Below are 15,194 nucleotides of genomic sequence, written 5' to 3' on the forward strand. Positions count from 1 at the left end.
TCCAGGGTTGCGATCCTACTTGGTGCCCTGCTGCCTCCTCGCAGGATACTGAACTCCACGAAATTTTTATCTTCATGGGCTCTGAAAATGCCTCTGATGCCCTGCTTACCGTTTCCTATAAAAACGGCTGAAGAAACTCTTCTCTGGATCAGCACGAATGTTAAAAAGGCCGAACTAAATAGTGTTGTTTTATTTCATCTTGGTAGGGAAAGAATAAATGCAATTGCGTAGCAGGCATAATATCCATCAAAAGAGCAAATATTGCTTGAACAGACATGCACAAGCACACAGAGCATAAAGTCTGACACTCAAATTCATACAGGCGCAATCACAAGACATTCATTTAAAGCAAATCTACAGTGTCTGTGATACTTTGCCAGAGCAGACACGTGGCATAAAAATAAATCAATACATAATGGTCACATTGAAATCAGTGGAGCCAGGCCAACCTACAACAGGAAATAAAGGGATCTAAACATATGTACTCATAATTGTGTTTTAGGGGATAAAATTGAACACATTCATTTACTGATCAGAATGAAGTAGGTATGATCACATCACACACGCCCTGGTGCAGAGTGCTGATAGTCCGAATTCCCAGCTGCGGAGAGGGAGCACGGAGCTCATATGGTGTTGTCCAGCAACTGAACACCCTGCAGACTAATGAGGGGCACAGTTCACTTAAGTCACAACATGAACTCAAGTCGCAGACATACGGACTGCTCTTCTCATTTTCATGCATTTTACAATTACACCCTACCACAGAAAGGATTTGCATATATTGCACCGAGCAGTTTCCCCAGGAACAGTCCCTGGGAACCAAACCTTGCTGTCATGACCTCTCCAAAAAAGCTGAGTGCACAGGACAGAAATGTCAACGCTTGCCTATCCTTCCTGTAACTTCTGCTCTTAATATGGAAGAACACTGCACTTACAACACCCCCCCAACAAGGTCAAGAAATGAATCTAAAACACCCAATTGCCGACAGCTCTCACAGGGGACCCAAGAGCTGTGGCACCCGCTGGTCAAATGCGCCCTGTCCACCTGCCGAAGGAGAGACCAGCAGCACTTTGGCTGTTCTGAAACCCCAGGGTGGTGACCCAGAGGCAAAGGACGATGCCCCTCACAGACCTCCCTGCCCTGTTCAAGCGCACACAGCTTATTTAACTCACAGCATAAAGAAGCACATCCTTCGAAAAGGGTCCCAGGCTGAGAATCATTCTGCTTTGCCAGTGACAGCCTGCCACATGACAGAGCACAGGCATCCAATATTTCAGTCAATTGTCATATTTTGATTGCATCTGTCACACATTGGTAGATCTTTAGGTTGAGAGATATGAAGACCTATTAGATTTCTTTTCTTACAGCTTCATACTGTATGCCTCTACAGGAATGAACTTGTCAACTCAAATGCAAAATGAATGAATGGCTTTTAATCACTTTGATAATGTTAACGTTATTGCTTTGACAGGAGAGCAGCAGATACACTTTGCTGATTCAGCCACTTGTATAACAATCTAATGGGCTTTTCTGAATGATGCCATGCTCTAAAAATATACACTGGACTAATAAATGAGCCTCTGCCATACTGAAAAACAGGCTCATTAAGACAGTTCCTCTGAAAAGTGGCATTTTTATGACAAGATACTGAAGCATTTAATTATCTAGTATCCTGACAGAGATGAAAGAAATTAATTAAAAGAAAAAAAATGTGCAGCAATGTAACAAATCTTGAGGTAAGAAGAGACGTCTCACACAGATGCCAAGTCAGTAGCATAAAGGGGAATTTGAGAATTGCAAGGCTGTCTCCCCAAAGGAGAGGTCTGTTGATGGGCTACAGATTGCTCCCCATTTATACAGAACAGAAGGCCAGTTCCTGAGAGGAGGCTTGTCATTACAGAGCAATTAATTTTCCCTGTTGTAGTCTGTGTCAGGGGAAGTTCAGCTGCTGTTAAAGGACAGCCAAGTCAGAGGTTTGAGAGGGCAGAGCAGTCCGTCAGTGATATCTGAGGTAAAGGACCTGTTCCCACTGCAGTGTTAGCTCAGATTTTCCACCCTTAAGCTCATTCCCTTCTCTTCCAGCCAGTGTGTGAGGAGAGCCAGAAACCATGCCCAGGCTGCACCACGCAGCAGCGTGGCTGGCGCGGAGGTTTGCATCGGCAGCAGTGCACACCATTGTGCTAGGATGCTGCTCCACTTGCTTCTGGAGCGCAACCCTGCAGCCAGCTGCGTCAGCCTAACCCAGCTGACAACACTGTAATGTAAATGCAGACAGCGTCCAGAATAACTCACTGCTGCTGCTGGCCCTGCCACCAAACACGGAAATGTAACCTCATGCAATCCCTGCCCCTTTTTGGCCGCTTGTTCTTACCTTTGCTCCACTGACATAGCTGTTTGTGTAGCTACATGGTAAACCAGACCAGAGAGAACTGGCTAAAAAAAAAAAAAAAAAGCGCCAACCAAATAAATCTCAGAAATGTTTTACAGTTTTTTTTTCTTCCTCAACTGTATCGGTTCTTGCTCCAGTTTACCACCCTGCTGCACCAGTAACCCTGCTGACACTATAGAAAAGGCAACAGGTGGGTAGGAGCAAGGGCCTGAGGTGCAGACTGCTAAATCCTGCTTAAGCAGCACTTATCAAATAGGAAATCCCCAGCCTGTGTCCTCACTGCAGCCCCAAGCAAGCCTCAAGGCATATTTCCTTACCAAGGGCTAGCACTTAATCAGGCTAAAGACTTTTGCATGTGAATGCAGGCTACATTAGAGGCAGGGCTTTGAGCTGAACTTCAAAGCACTGCAGCAGGGAAGACAGGCCCAGAGGATCATCAGTAGAGCAGGTAAGAGTTTTTCTGGTGAAAAATTGCTTCACTGGATGGACAGTTCACCAGCCATCGAGTACAGTGTGATTTGGATCTTGCCTTTGTAGCAAGTTTCAGCTTTAGAGGAGCTGTGGGCAGTGGCCCATGTGCCATACATGGCTTGCTCCAGCCCACAGCCGGCTTCTAGCAGCCCCTTATTTCACAGACATACGTGGGTCACGTAGCAGGGAGAAGAGTCTCTCCCAAAACAGAGAGCACCCTTGGCTGCTTGGACAGCCCATTCCAGTTTGTTTAAAGACTAAAAAGGTTTGATTTTTTTTCCTAACCCTTTTTCTTTTGTCATTTCACTGTCTGATTGCTGCTTGGAGTCAGCAGTGGAAGCCTATCTTTGAAGCACAGTGACAAATTGTGACAGTTTCAATGGTAGGACTGTCACAGTTAGTAGTCCGCTGACAGAAACAGAACAGCACACATCTTCCACAGTTATAGGTCACTAAAGAAAGCAGCATAGCATCCATTACTCTTTGCATTTACTTCTATCTGTGTGCATGGAAACTGGAAAATTTTTTTTTCATTGTTGGCATAAAAGCACGGCCACGCATACCCAGTTGTTTCAAGTTTTTGGAGAATTCTCATCATTTTAAATGACATTGTCCCCCCCAAACATGCCAACAGCTGAACACCCCTCTACTGGCTCTAAACAAAAGCAGAATCCAAACCAGAGCATTAGAGAGCATTTGCAGGTGTTAGTATCCCCAGGAAACGCGTGGGGTAACAGGATTCTGCAAGCATTTTAACCAAGGGCATACCTCTGCTCCCTGCCAGATGTACCTGATCTGCACTCCCTGCTTCTGAGGCTTCATCTCACCCACAAAAAAACCTTAAAAACAGCAAATGAGGCATGGGGTATGCGTCTGTGACCGACACACTCTGGGGAGACGCAGGAAGAACGTGTAATTGGCTGAAGGAATACACTGGCTAGAAAGATCGCGAAGCAACGAAGTAGATGGTCCCCGTAGTGCTTCCTTGCCTGCGATTGTCATTGCAAAACAGGCATGAGAACGTCCCTGCTCTCTTTCATCCTGCTGTCAGTGGAGCGAAATAACCCTGCATCTGCTGCGCATTACCGCCTGCATGGGAAAGGTGACCCTTCTCAGCAGGGGAGGAACTGCAGCAGCTCCCTCTTTGTGAGGGCTGCTGTTTCACTAGCACAGTCAACACCTCTATCCAAGATGTACAACTTTTTTATTACTCCATTTAACACAAAGAAACTGTGTTTAAACAATATATAGTGACAAGCACTAATACTTTGAAGAAATGTATTCAACTACAAAAGCTCAGCACGTCTCTTTCCTCCTTCATAGAAGATAGGAGAAGGACTGAAAACAGCTGAGTGGACATAAAGAGCTCACAAATGCCTTATTAATAAGCGTGTTGGACCTAATGATCTGTGAAAGTGAAATGAGATTATTTGAATTATCTCATTAAACAAGAATAATAGCAATAGTTACCAGACAGTAATGAGGAGTGGGCCAATCCAAGGACAAACTAAATAATAGGAGCCAAAAGGCTCTTAACCAATATTCTACATTTTCGTGCCTGTACCTCTACATCCAGAATTTAAGAAGAAACCAAGAAGTGTGGGTGACAAAACAGCCTCATTTCAACAAAGGCACGCCAGTATGTTCTGAGAGCAGAAGTTAAGCCACTAGCTACTCACACCCATAGGGACCTCCCAGGTGCTCATTCAGCCCCCAAACTGGACAATGATTATGTGGAGGCTATTTTGGCAGAGCTGACCTTAAGGAAACAAAGAAACACCTCATCAAAATGTAAAACTGTTTTCAAAGGCTCAACACTAAACTACCAGCTCAATGCTGAACCACGAGGCAGAACCGAACGAGCAGCTAAGCCCAGGCTTTTGTTTTAACCGCTGGCCATCACAATCTCCCAACAAAGTTTCCTTTAAGAGCGAAGGTAAGTCCTGCACTGGTTCAATGCATAATTCAAGATGCACCACAAAAACTTTATCTTTTAGGCTGTATTTACGTATGAGTATCCAGAAGCTCTGGCATCTCACATGTGGCTCAGGCCAAAGAATGGACCCTTCTGCAGCTCCCAAGGAGGGACGGTATACGAGGGATTAAACACAACGATTTGGTCTGAGCAGTAGTTAAGAGGCCTCTGTACCGAAGCCCAAGGTAATTACTGCCATGCAAAAGCTACTGCTCCCATTGCCTTCTCCGATTACTCCTTACTTACCAGAAAAAAGGCAATATAACATACAGTGCAATAGTAAAAGGCTTTTCCAGGGGGTTGGATAAATTAATCTAAAAAGTTAAGACAAACTGCTCAAAGGCCTAGCACTTGACACACAGCGCTGTCCTCTCTCAGGTTCCCTGAGGCAGCGTGATCTAGCTGCACTTAATGCTCCGGAGTTATTGAGGCCACACCACAGCCTGACAACAGACCATGGATTGTATTTAGCAAGGGAAGTTAAACTTAAAGCATCCGCCTTATTGGTCAGGACACAAAGTGTCTTCTTCATCTCCCTTTCAAGGCTTCTCTTACACATACTGAATTATTAACATCATCCCCCCCTCAGAAAGAGGGAACCGAAGAAAGCTGCTTCCAAGAGAGATGTCTTTATCGCTAGACAGTTATTTTATTAAGAGCAGAAACTGCAGCTTTAACACACTCATAATTCTCCACAGAGCACAGTGCAGTTTGGGTCTTGCCTTTGCAGTTTGAGCTTTAAAAGAATTATGGTTCTTAAAAGTTCATTTTAAAGATGACCAAAGTTTGGTATACTTTTGAAAGACAAAAAATATGAAAGGAAAAAAATAAAAGCAAAACCAGTGTCTGCTCAATTACCCCACAGGGTGAAGAATAAAGAGCTACCTCTAACACAAGAAAAGCTCAGGGTAACTCGGGAACGAGGGAGGAAGCATTTGAACAGTCAAACACAGGGGAAAATACCACTCTACTGAGAAATCCCAGGGGCACTCTGGGACCCACCTGAGTGCAACTATGGCATTGCTAGATATAAAACTAATTGTCCTAATTCCCTAGTTTTCTGGGGCTCCTTGCCTCCCCCCCCCCACAAAGCTGCTCAGCGTGGCCTGTGTGGCCACACACAGCCCGCTAGGGCAAAGCCTGCAGCCCACAACTCATTTCTGGTGGCTTTATTCCCTTTTTGTCACAGACACGTGGGGCGCAAAGCAGGGAGGAGAAGAGTCTCCCAGAAGAGACACTGGTGGTAGTGGCCTCCTGCTACTGAGGCCAGAAGAACTCATCACAAACAGACTTTCCCAGATCTGCTGGGCTCACCATGCCAGCTGAACACGGACCGAGGGCCCGCTGGTGTGTCAAGCCTCCCCCAGCACGGAGAGCGCTACGTGGCCCGTGCACTCGCTCACTTCTGTGCTGCCTCGAGCCAGCTGCCAGGTGAGGCTCCGCTCTACAGCTGGCATGACTGAAAAGAGCATTGAACATGCAGCTGTTCCTGAAACGGCTCCTCCTCTGCCGTCCACTCCTGCCTCTTTCCTTGTGTCAGCTCTAGTGCCTGAAGAGTGAGTTGCTTCACAAGACTCATCCAGCAGAAAACCCCTGCTGCGACCAGACCAGCCTGAGATCCATCCTCCAGCCCAGCATTGGGTTCAATGCATCAGAAGATGTGGGAGGGAGCAAGGCGTGCAACTACAGGCCGGATTGCACTTCCAACAGCAGCAGGCTAAAACATGAACTTAGCTCTAATAGTAAACTGCATCCTACACAGCTAATAAGAAGTTTGTATCTTACGTGCAGAGTGACAGGGAAATGAGAGAGTCGGGGGGAACAGGATCAGTTCACTGAAAAGAGCCTTGCAGGCTGTTGGGCAGGAACATATCCAAAGTGCACAGATACGGAGCCATTTTTCTTCACATGATCATCTTCACCTCTAGATTGAGATGAGTTAAAGCTCACATCAACATAGGTGATGTATTTGGCTCTTCTTAGGCCATGAATTGGGGAAGCCACCCATCATCAAGAGCCAGCCCGGCAGCAGATAGGGAGGCAGCCCATTCCCATATCTGGAAAACTGAGGCAAATGCCCTAGGTTTTAAAACCCTTTCCCCCTTTCTCCCCCTCAAAGGAAGGTGCCTGCAATTTAATACAGGCAGTGATGGACATTGTGTGCTTGAATCTAACTAGCCCGAGTAACCACAGCTGTAACAACGAAGCAAGGCAGGCTGCACCCCCTGGCAGCACCCCAGGGCCTCATCAGTGCTTCCTAACAGAGCTAGAGCAGAGCCAAAAGCACACACGTCCGCACCTCAGTCACGCCTTCACTTGCAGGGTGCTCATGCTCCACCTGGGGATGCTGAAGCATCTGGTGCTTGCATCTGCTCTGTACTCTGGTGCTAACGGGACTCGCTTTCGGTCACTGCTAATAACTTGTCCTCTCAAATGTTTAAGGATCAGAAGTCAGGATGCAAGGAGAAAGGCTAATTACTCAGATTATTCTAATAAAGGCTCTGCATTTTAAGACTGGCTGGCACACATGCAACACTGGTCTGGTATCTTTAGCTAAGCCTTAGGTTCATCACCCTAAATGACTTTTCACTTTACCAACTCCTTCCCCAAAGAGTAAAGGACAGACAAAATACTCCAGTTTAACATGATTGGTGACCATGTAGTACACGCGAATGAAAAAAAAAATCAATATGAGTCTATAGGTAACAAGATAGGAATAACAGAGACAACTTAAAACTAAGCAGATGCATAATTGCTTTGTTGAATTGCAGCCACAGTGAAACAACCTGAAAACCTCAAAATAGAAGAGTTAGGTATATATACAAGGTGTTATTCAACTAGTTTTTAATTTCAAGGTACTTTAACACCACACATCTATTGCATCTAGGACACCTTCACTCAGTTTTTTCATAATGAAGACCAAACAACGCAAACACTAAAGGTACCATGTGCTCTTTCAGAGAAAAAGTACTCTCGACCCAAACTGCAGGCTACAGAAACAGTGCTAAACTGCTGTATGCCATGGGATTATCTATCGTTGTGATGAACTGAAATCAAAGCCTCTGTTCTGTTAACTATAGCTATCATCGATATCCACAGTATGACGTTTCTGATTACAGCTGCTTTCAGACAAGCTTTTCAATTTTGTTGAGAAAAACCTAATTGCTGTTTAAAACCAAACACTGCAGCAGGACGATTGGTTTTCTTAAATAACAATCTCATTAAAGTGCTCAGGTGGCCTACTAGTTTGGTCAGATCAAAGGAAGGTTGGCAGGAATCCTTTTCTGAAATAGGATCTCTTACTAGACCAATTTGTGATCCTCAGAGTTTTATTCCACAGCTGCAGAAGGTACTGGCGCTTACTAAGAGGGGAAGGCATAAATCGAACATTTCCAGAGACCACTGCAACAAGTGTAGGCTCTGCCTACGATTTGAGAGGGACCCTGTGTCTTCAGCAGCTAAACTGGGGTAGGGGGGGTTACTGTGCAGTATTTTACCACTGAACCTATAAGTCAAGAGGTTTCAAAAGTCGCAAGTGACAGTGTCTCAGCTGCACAGTGTGGCCAAACACCTAACTTTTCCTGCTTTAAGTATCCTCCTTCGCTACACCCAAAGTTGCCATATGCAGAAGGACAAGACAACAATAGGAGACCACACCAGGACCTCTTCTGAGCTGGCCGAAGCATGGAGCTACAGGTCCCACAGGAGATCAGTCATGTAGACAAAGCTCCGAGCCAAAATTTGGCTCCACTTCCCAGGTGCACTGTCAAGATAGGAAGCCAGGCTGGGCTCCCTCTGGGCAGGAAGATTTGAGGAATTGCTCCCTCCGCTTTCAGCCTTGCACTTACGCCAGTGGAAAAAAGGGGAATTGATAACTGGCCACTTTTGTCCGCTGTGAGAGTCGCACTGTGGTACCCTGTGTGAGAAGTAAGTGCCATGGTTTGGCCCCCGAAATGCCTCTGCAGACCGTCTCACGCTCAGCTGTACACCTCTCTCTACATATGCCATTTGCACATGAACATCCATTTTTGTTGAAAATGTAAATGTATTACAGTATGAACTCACAGGTAGGACAGGCGCTGGGATTCAGGACATCTGAGGTTCGTTCCTAGCTCTCCTACTGCCCTGTTGGGTAGCCTCTAGCAAGCTGCATCAGCGCTTTGTGCCTCTGGTTCCCTGTAAAGGGTGAGGGATAGTGGTACTATAGTCCCATACAAAGCATTTTGATTTATGCATCAAAAGTACTACGTAAGAGATAGCTTATCAATGAAACATTTTGCAGAGGGAAGCAGTAAGTGTCACCTATTACGACACAAACAGCAATGAAGTACAACTCTCCCCTGAGTCTCTAATTGTGAAAGGATTCCTTTCCTTTAACACAGACATTATCTGGAGTACTCACATACCCTCCCAACATACCCTTCCACCTTCTCAAAAGCAGCTAGAAAAAGGCTATAATCATATAGAAGAGGAAAAAAAAGGGGGGGGGGCAGAGGGAGAAATAGAAACGGCAACATCAAAGCTGTAACATTCACATTTGGTGAATTCCAAAAAACCAAACACTTTCTCCAGCAACTGCCTACTGGTGGTCATTACATACAACACTGCCACACTCACAAATGTAATAGCAGCACTGGGAATTTGGGACCCCTGAAACACTGAAAATGCCTTTCTGTACATAACAGGATTGTTACGGGGGGCTTAACTGTTACTCTTACAGGTTTCTGAAACCCTTCCTTAATTGGTGCTACAGAAATATTATTTTTAGATATTACTCTTGTAATGCTTTCTGGATACAGTGCAATCGAATGGCAAAACACTCAGGAGAAAGAACCTAGATCCAGTTCTACTGCTGGAGAAAGTTATCAGGAATCACTCCAATGAAGGAGAGATCGTTAGCACTAATTTGAGATGTAAAGGGAACGCCCAGCACAGACACCAGGTATTATTATATGAGCAACTTCTGGAAAGTTATCACTCTACAGTCCTAGTTTTGCCAAGGCTATTTTGTCAGAGCTGAGCAAGATGGGATGAACTTTATTTTAATGAAAAGATGCCGCAGTTTTTCATTGTTTACAGAAAAAAGGGAGGAAGGAGCAACTTCTTTTACAGCCTGAATTTCACTCCAGTTTTGGATGTGCCTCATTGTCCACTAATGTATAAGAGAGATACTTTTTCCATCCCCTTTCCTCAAAATCCCAAACGCTTTCCCCACCAGAACTGATCCTATGAGATCTGGATCCTTCCCAAAGTTCACTTAACCTGAACAAACTTTAATGGCTCTCACTGGTTATTTCACCCAGTCAGTCAACAGCTTCTTCAGTTCAAAACCCCAGTCACCCTCTTCCCACTCCAGCATAATATAGGGATAAGGATCTATGGAAATTATTCATCTGCATCATAAAGAACTTGAAGGAGCTGCAAGAGAGATTGATCCTTGACAGCTGCACTAAACTTGAAAGCCGCTTCCTGGCTCTGAAGAAGTTCTGACCTGAAAAGGGGTCTTGAGCGAGCAGCCACAAAGAGAATAAAATATTAGCCTGTAAAACCAGCACTCACTAGAAAACTCAGGTGATCTTTTAATGCAGGTACACCTCCTGCCTCAGGCACAGCCAATGTAATTATTTGCCACACAGTATTTCAAGCTCACAGGTTAATGTAACAGGCTGTACGTACTTCACTTCCTTTCATCCCAAGCACTGAGCAACCCCCCAGGAATTAACTCACGGTATTTTTACTCTGGCTACCAAGTCCTGACGGACTATGTTGCCATTTATTGTCATACCCAAAACATATTGCAATGCCATTAACTTTTTACAGTGATGAAACTCCAGCTACTAAATCTGTGTTGCTTAACGTCTTTAATAAATCCTGCTGGTGGAAGGAAAGAACTTGCACTAGTCAGCAACACTGTTCAATACAAGGGTTATAGATTTCTAACCAGAAGGCAAACATGTCTAGAAATTCTTGGGAAGCAAGAAAAGGACATTCACAGACAACCCATTCGTGCAGTGAACACTGTTGAACCATTTCCTGTTGCCAAGGCATGTGCTGGCTGAGGGAGGTTGCCAAGGCAAGACAACGTATTGTCATGCAAATAATGGCGAGTTACTGAAGGGACTTCCCAGCAGCAGAGCACATTTTTTCCTCTAGCTTGATTCCAGCATTGAAAAGGAAACAAAACAGCTGCATGAACACGAAGCAGCATCAGCCTAAACCAGAAACACCATCTATCCCAGAGTTGAGGGGTTACCAAACCTGCCCTTGGTGAATTCAGTAGGTTCTACTCTTCTTTAAGCAGGAACAGGGACAGAAATAGGCCCGTGAGTATTGAGAAACACGTGCAGTGCTTTTTAACTATGTTCCCCCCCCCCCACGAGCTGTGACACTGAAAACGGGGGGGGGACACAACCTGCAGTCTGAAAGTGCTAACGGTGCTAACGGTAGAAGGAGCAAAATGCAAACCTTTTGCTGGGGATGAGGAGATTAAGAGCTTTGGTGGCAAGTTCTCAGATTTGCAGATGGGACCTCTCTATCTAGTCACGAAAAATTATATCAATTCCTTCCACCCTTCCCTCAGAAAAATCAGAATTATGCTTCATTCACATTTTGCTATTTGGCATTAACTCACATGCAATGATTGAGTTGAAAACTGCAGAAAGCTTACTGGCAGAAACTACAACTGCAAACACATTTTAGAAGCTCTATTTTCCAGAAAAAGCAGAGGAGCATACCTTGGCAGCTGTACATTTATAAATCCCATGAAGTTTTTGTCTTTTGTGATTGTTGTTGCTATGGCTTGGCTCCTCCCCTTTCATGTACAGAAGTTTAACATTTCCAGTGGCAGTAATCAAGTAACAGCAGAATAATTGGTGTTTAAGTTTCCTTACCTGAAATTAATTACTAGAAGAAAAGTTACCTATATTTCATAGAAGTAAGTAGAACTGTTGATCAGAAAAATTCATAAGGGTTAGAAATGGCTTATTTGCCTCCACAAGGGAGCCAGTTACATATCACAAAATCCTTCAGGATGAACAGATATCTAGCACTCAAGGCATCCTCCAGATATGACTGTATCAAAGTTTTCCCTTCAGTCCCTGTGAGGGTTAATCTTTCCTCATCTTTAACAGCTACCTCTCAATCTCTCTCCTAAAAACTAAGGTAGGAATCACGTGTGGGATCATCAGCTATTGATGTAACCAAAGGAATAAAGACTCCCTTTCACAGACTTGCCATTCCTGGATGAACTACAGAAGTAAGGAGGTGAAGAGAACAAGAAGTTGCATTCACACATTTGGATGCTGCTCTAGCTGATATCCACTGACTCAAATCAGGGTAAGCTACACTCATGTCACCTAAGGGGACAGAAGAAAACTGGCTTGACTGGTTAGCAAAAGGGGAAAATTTCCTCAACAGGAAATTGGACACACAGCCAGGTGCGTCAGGGGAGAGCGCAGAAACTTGGAACAAGAGGAAGAAAGGTGTAGGCAGAAGCCAAAGAAAGAGGGAAGAGTTTCATGTTCCCAAGACAAAACCTGGAGTAGAAGGGACTGGAAACTTGGGTGGAAAAACCAACCTATATCCTGAAGAATGTCCTTGTCCCACCACTGTACTGTGTTCAGTGGGGAACTTGATGCTTCAGACTTGATGGAAAATGATTCCCTTTGTATCATGACCCTCAGCAGCAACTCTGGAAGGGTTCCCCTAGTTATTAGCGTGGCACTAACACTGCAGCAAACAGCAGCTGACCCTGGTGAGGGGGACCCTGCGAGAGGGCAGAGTGCCTCAGCAGCCAACCCACAACGACAGCTCGCTGTCAGCCCACGTGAAAATACCCTCTGCCCCCAGACCCCACAGCCCCGGGAGAGCTGCGGAGCTGGCAAGGGTTCAGCTATACTGGGAGGCTTTTGTGAACCAACCTCACCATGCAAAAAAGCCTGGTGCAGAGCAGAAAAGCACAGCATGGCTGCCGGGCTGCCAAGGGGGGCCCCGTGCACGACAGCTTGCCGTGGAGGTGGGGGCCCTGTGGCTGCACCTCGCTGTGGAAAGAAGGGGCAGGCCCCACTGCGCAAGGGGGGCCAAGAGGGATGGTAGAGGAGGCGGCTGTGTGCCAAGGTCCACGAAAGGAGACTGCTCCTTTCTGACACGTGCCCTGGCAGGACACAGGAAAGTGCCTACACTGAAATGGTGGGGGGGGAAATCATTTAGACTTGTACCCACCAGAAGAGGGGCAAATATTGCAGGAAGAAAAGACCACCACTGGAAATTTGGAAAAGGCTGCAGGGAATGAGATAGAAACAGGAAGGTAGGCCTGTGAAGACAAAGCCAAGGCAAAGGAAACTAAGAGACTTTGCAACTAGTGAAAGCAAGAGAGGAGCAGGACCCAAAGCCCACGGGACATCCCAGGCCGCTGGGGAGAGCGAGACCAAGGTGGTGCCTGGGTCTAACCATGGGGCAGGGAGAGTTTATGCTGGCTCATATGAGGAATTCAGTTCTGGGAACTCTTTGCAGATCTGGACTTACTCTAGACTTATTGCATCTCTCCAGCCAAGAGAAGTTATAGTGCCCTTACCCAGAAGGGCAGAAAAGGCTCAGCTAACTCTCTCAAGCAGCCACAACTGGCATCAGACCTGGGCAGTTGGATCGCAAGGCTGAGCTGCCTGGGGGAGAGGTACCAACAGGCCCCCAGCAGTCCCGGTGAGCAGCTGCATGGTAGGAGACTCTCTGAAGGATTTTGACACTCACCCAGGTGCATAGCCCCAGTGGGTAAACTTACCTGATGTTTGCACAGGAGCCGCTAAGGCAGCTTCCCTCTGGTCCCACACTCCTCCCTTCAAACACACACTGTAAGACCACGTCCTCCAAATTTACTGCACGGGACCATGCTTTGCAGGGGTCCACTCTGCAAGGAGGATATACCCCTTGCCAGCACCTTGACTTCCCTGTTCCCACAGGGCTGCAAGCTGCCCTCGGTGGCATGCCTGCTGCTGAGCAAAGCACCAGCCTGCTTAGCCCCCAGCCAGGGGCAAACGAGTCAGACTGGTGCTGTATCTCCTTTGGCTAATCAAAGGGGTAAGGGAATAAAAATCTCAAATGAAGTGGACAGCTTATTTAAAAGCTAGCCTGTATTAATGAGGGGCAGTACTGAAATCTTTAGCAATATAAATACTAGAAATGTGCGTAATGCATTACAATCACGATACCATTACAGGTCTTTGACAAGAGACTGCTGATTTCCAGAGGCAGTAAACGGGGTATGCACCTCTCTCCCTTTCTCTGTCCTCAGGAGTACCTTCACCATCTGATCCAATCTTACTGCAGGTCAAGGAACCACCCCTGGATAATGTCATATCCCTGACAAAGTACAGCATAGGACAATATTTATACAGTACTCCCCCTCTCCTCCATTCCTGTGAGATACAGACCCTATCACTGTAACACCCCCCCCCCCCTCCTTCTGGCAAGGGCAGCAACTTTCAGCACCACTGGATAGGCAAGATGACGTGAGCATGGTGCAGCCTGCTTTCAGCCCTTCTAACAAGCTAATGTGACACCAGTGCTGGAAGACACAGGGCAGAATGGGCTGAGAGTGAACCACCCCACCAGCACAAAAAACAGGAATTGCAGAAGCTTCAATAGCTTTGTGACTAAAAACATTGTCTCAACTGGTACCACATATATTTAAAATTGTAGTACTACTGTATCATCTGTTCAGCAGCTCAGCCCCTGTCAGCTTTGACACCTGATCTCTAGGTGGCGCTATTTGCAATCGAGAACAACTTTTTTAAACTCCAATGTTTCAAAGTGCCATCTGCTGGCACTTTATTTAGATAGAGCTATTTCTCTTCAGAGCAAAAAGTAGTGCAAGCATCCACACTTTTCAGCTGGTAATACCTCCAAACCCAGTACTTCATGGCAACTTTTCTGTTAATATGATGAAGTAGTTTTCTGCATCTATGTCCCAAAACACTTCATTAATAGATCACTGCAAGTGTGTGGCAGGTAAAAACCAGGAGCACTGAAGCAAAATCACTGGCAAGGACTCTTAAGAAAAGCTATGACTGCATTAAAAGGATCTGGCAATTGTTTCTGTGAAACTTGTATAAAGCTGCTTATGTTCAAGCTCTGCAAGAACTACCCTTCTGCTATCTTCAGGTAGAAGAGGCGTTTTAAGGATTGCCAGCTCTGAAGATCCTCCTCTGTCTCAAGTTTCTAAAACGATACTGAAGCAAAAATTCACATTTCTAAAAACATGACAAGGAAGTCTGTGAACTTATCTGAGCTCAGTTTTGAGCTACCAGCATCATAAACTCTGGAGGTTGTTATTAATAAACTGCAAGAAAAAGCTTAACCCATTT

General features: G+C 45.6%; 1 long non-coding RNA gene across 1 annotated transcript in view; it reads right to left on the minus strand.

The window, feature by feature from the left end:
- The window catches only part of LOC112972406, a 33,119-nt gene extending 24,084 nt beyond the window's left edge, over positions 1-9,035 (minus strand). The window contains exon 1 of the long non-coding RNA XR_003255671.1: positions 8,902-9,035. This is a non-coding gene — a long non-coding RNA (uncharacterized LOC112972406). The remainder of the gene's footprint in view (positions 1-8,901) is intronic.
- Positions 9,036-15,194: the final 6,159 nt, after the last annotated feature.

The sequence above is a fragment of the Apteryx rowi genome, unplaced genomic scaffold (assembly GCF_003343035.1).
Source record: "Apteryx rowi isolate R43461 unplaced genomic scaffold, aptRow1 scaffold_49, whole genome shotgun sequence".
NCBI lineage: Eukaryota > Metazoa > Chordata > Aves > Apterygiformes > Apterygidae > Apteryx > Apteryx rowi.